The following is a 4,268-nucleotide window of genomic DNA, read 5'->3' on the forward strand; positions in this document are numbered from 1 at the left end:
TACCTCAGATGGGACCGGAACAGTGGTAGTCATTTCAGAGAAGCTCAAGGCAGGGAGGAGAGAAGCTGAAAAATACAATGCTACCTCTGCCTTGGGTGGATGTTTTTGATTTTCCAAAATTATCAAATGAAAAGGCAGCTGTTCCAGAGACTATCAAGCCCTGTGATTGAACATGACATTTAGCTTCAATTAGCACACATTACCTGCCTTTTATGCTTGATATTTCAGAAGCACTCTGAGGACTGCTCATCCTTGGGTCTAAAAGACTGGAGGTGGACACATAGATGCCATCCCAGCTGCATACAACCAACCGCATTTTATCTACCATCCACAACATGTATGGTTTAGTCAAGATTCTGACATAGAGCAGCTTTTCAGAAGAAGAAAAAATTGTTTTTGTCAGCTGTCCAATGGAGCAGACTGGGTGTTCCTTCTGTTTTCTCTCTTGGGAGTGGTCCTGAGTCCTCACATGTCCCATGACAAACATGCCTCAGAGAATAAGTTGTGCTGTGAGCCAGGTAGCATCACTGGAAACTCTACCAGAAATTAGTGTGGGCCTCAGTTAACCCAGCACCAATGCCCCATGCGTAGGTTCCCCTGCACTGGCAGCTGCAAACTTCCTGAGGCTCACAAACTCAGCATGTCAAAAACAAGAATCATGACCCACCTCTCCAAACTCCTTCTCTCTGTGCTTCCTGTCCCAGTCACTGGAACCACCATCCATCTGGAAACATGGAGATCTTTCTTGACTGGTTCCTCCCCTCACTCCCAAAGCAAACTTTCAACAAGTTCAGCCATTGGCCCTCTGACTTTTCTCAAATCTATCCACTTCGCTCCATCTCAACCTCAACATCCTAGTCCCAGCAACACCCATCTCTCTTCTGAAGGACTCTGACACCTTCCCAACTGGTCAGCCACATCCACTGCCCCTCTACCCACTGTCTACCCTAGTCCATGGTAACTTTTCAAAACACAATTCTATTGCTGCCCTTATGAAAGCTCTTCAACAATTTCCCACTGATCTCAGGACAGAGATCAGTATCCAGGTTTGTGGTGGTCTGGCCTCTGCCTGTGACTCCTCATCTCAGGCCATAAAACATCCTCCAAATCTTGACAAACCAGCCCTGCTGGCTTTCCTCTCATCCATGCTCCCTCTCCCCACAAGACATTCGTACCTGCTGTTCCCTCTGTCTGCATTGGAACCATCCCAACACCATTCCCCTTTTATTATTGTGGTAAAATATACATAACATAAAATTTACCATTTTAACTAATTTAAATATACACTTCAGTAGCATTAAGCACTTTCACATTGTTGTGCAAAAATATGGAACACTTCACAAATTTGTGTGTCATCCTTGCACAGGGGCCATGCTAATTGTATTTTTCCAATTTTAGTCTATGTGCTGCTGAAGTGAGCACCTTCTCCCTTCTGACTATAAAGTCTGACTCATCTTCCATTTATTCAGGGAAGCCTTTCAAGACCAGGTCCATCACAATCATACATTCCCCTTGAATGCACAGCACCCAGTATGAGTTATATCAGCCGTCCCCAACCTTTTTGGCACTAGGGACCGGTTTCGTGGAAGACAATTTTTCCGCGGGCTGGGGTGAGAGATGGTTCATGTGGTAATGTGAGTGATGGGGAGCAATAGGGAGCGGCAGATAAAGCTTCACTCGCTCGCCTGCCGCTCACCTCCTGCTGTGCGGCCAGGTTCCTAACAGGCCGAGGACTGGGGATTGGGGACCCCTGAGTTATATGCTTGTTTCATTGGTGTCTGTTCTGTCTCACTAGACTATGAGCTCCTTGAGGGCAGCACTCAGGGCATAGAGGAATGTTAGGTACACAGTGGGAGCTCAGTGCATCCTAGTTAAATGAATAAACACAGAAATGCAATTCTACCTTCAGTGGAAAACATCTTTGACTTTATTATAGAAAATTATGAAGTTCTGCATTGCCTTGAACTCCATTCCAGAGCAGGATCTTGACTTCACCTTTGAAAAACTAAAATCAATAATGAGGGATTTTTTTTTATCCTTTTCTCAAATAGAAGAATTATTAATGCAGACTTTATCTCTCATAAAAGAGGAAACACCTGATGGTCTTTATTTCTTATATTCATTGAATATATATATTTATTTTTCTATTAAAAATGTTTTTTCATTTTTCTGTGATATTTGTTTTTTAAATTTTTATTGGAGTATAGTTGATTGACAATGTTGTGTTAGTTTCTGCTGTACAGCAAAGTGAATCAGTTATACATATACATATATCCACTCCTTTTTAGATTTTTTTCCCAATGTAGGTCATTACAGAGTACCGAGTAGAGTTCCCTGCACTGTACTGTAGGTCCTTATTAGTTTCCTATTTTATATAGAGTAGTGTGTATATGTCAACTCCAATCTCCCAGTTTTTCCCCCCCCTTCTCCCCTGGTAAACATAAGTTTGTTTCTTTACATCAGTGACTCTATTTCTGTTTTGTAAATAAGTTCATTTGTACCATTTTTTTTAGATTCCACATACAAGCGATATCATGTGATAGTCTTTAAATAGTAGGTTTTCCTTCGATTCTATGCATCACGGTTTCACAACTATTGACACTCAGACCTCTGAAGCAGTTTGTAATTTCCAAAAACTAACGTAAAGTAGAGCCTATTTTGCCTAAGCCTGCAAGATACCCAGCAAGATGCTGCCCCACCACATCTGTAAAGAAGTCCCCACCTCTCATTGGGGCTGATAGTGGGTTCTGAAGATGGCTTTCCCTGGAACCTGAGGTATGTCTGCAGCCACCAAATTCATGGAGAACTTGTCACACCCAACTCCAAGAAGGCCTGCTATGGGCCAGACTGGGTAGGTCTGAGATTTCATGAGACCAAGGATGCCAACACTGAGTTATAGCAAGGACAGCTGACATTCACGTGACCCTTCACACTTTATGGGTTATTCATAACACCAAGAGCTCTTAGGAAGCAACATCAACAACAGCGTTCTCATTTTACAGATGAGGGGAAAACACTTAGAAGTCAAGCAGCTGGTCCAACATCCCTTAGCCAGGAGCCAGGCCAGATTTAGCACATGGTTTTGGTGCCTAAACCCTTGCTTTTGTTACTCCACTTTGCGCAATATGTCATTAACTACTGCATTTTTTAAAGGCAACTTCTATTCCCACAGCACCCTAGAAATGGTATCAATAAAGTTCTTCTGGTCACTTTGCACCATGGGTGAAGCCATGGAAAGTAGAAAGAAATGTGGCCTGTGATTATAAGGCCCTTTAATGTGCTTGAACATTGACCTTACCACTTGATCGCATACGCTGTGGTTATCCATGAAGTGTGTTCTGGTCCCCTGGCTGATCAAAAGTCTGGAGGTATCACACGATGATCAAGACTGCTGGGTAACACACAAAACCTTAAAAGCCCTGGGTCCATGAGCTATCCCCAGGCTCTGTCTCCACTGTAGAGTGTGTCTTCATGCAGACACAGTCTTGAAGCTGGTTCCTGTCCTGGCATTCTGCAAAGTTTCACTTAATCCTTGGGAAAAACTAGAATGCCCTCTGTCTCTAAGCATAGCTTCTGGTAGGCTGAGTCCATTAAGTTTCCTATAACTCCTGCTTGTTCCCACCCTCTTCACAGAGAACATGGTGAAAAACACACTAATCTCTTGGATCAAAGTGAGAACAAATGCGTAATGCTCCCACTGCAGGATGAGAGCGTGCTTGGATAACCCTGTGGGCTCTTGGCTGGGGAGGTGATGAACGGGAGAGAGGTGCCTGTCATGAGGTCATGGACCAAAACCTTCTGACACCTGTCCCCTTGCCACCATACTTGGCCCTGCTGAGCCAAAGATTCCAGTAACCAAAAATATCCCTCTGTCTGCATGTCCCATCTCCCCGTTAGGTTTTCCTTTTTCATATCTATGAATTTGCCTTTCATCACCTCTGCCACATGTTTCCCTGAGCTCCGTATGACCCTTACCTCCTCTCCCCTTGGCCACAGCTCATTTCTTTTCATGTTAACCATCAAAAATTCAACAGGAGCAGAATGTAGGTAACTTAGCTTTATTCACTCAGCAGTGCATGCACACATCCCCCAAACTTTTATTACCTACCTCCATCTTAGGATTTCTTTTTTGTATTCTTTTTTTTTTTTTTTTTTTTTTTTTGCGGTACGCGGGCCTCTCACTGTTGTGGCCTCTCCCGATGCGGAGCACAGGCTCCGGATGCACAGGCTCAGTGGCCATGGCTCACGGGCCCAGCTGCTCCGCGGCA

The 4,268-nt window shown here is 44.0% G+C and overlaps 1 pseudogene; it reads right to left on the bottom strand.

Annotated features, from left to right (window-relative positions):
• Positions 1–1,321: 1,321 nt before the first annotated feature.
• On the bottom strand, positions 1,322–1,422 carry LOC113613520 (uncharacterized; annotated as a pseudogene).
• Between the last annotated feature and the right edge of the window lie 2,846 nt (positions 1,423–4,268).

The sequence above is a fragment of the Aethalodelphis obliquidens genome, unplaced genomic scaffold (genome assembly GCF_003676395.1).
Source record: "Aethalodelphis obliquidens isolate GAN/ISIS:26980383/991018 unplaced genomic scaffold, ASM367639v1 scaffold88, whole genome shotgun sequence".
Classification (NCBI taxonomy): domain Eukaryota; kingdom Metazoa; phylum Chordata; class Mammalia; order Artiodactyla; family Delphinidae; genus Aethalodelphis; species Aethalodelphis obliquidens.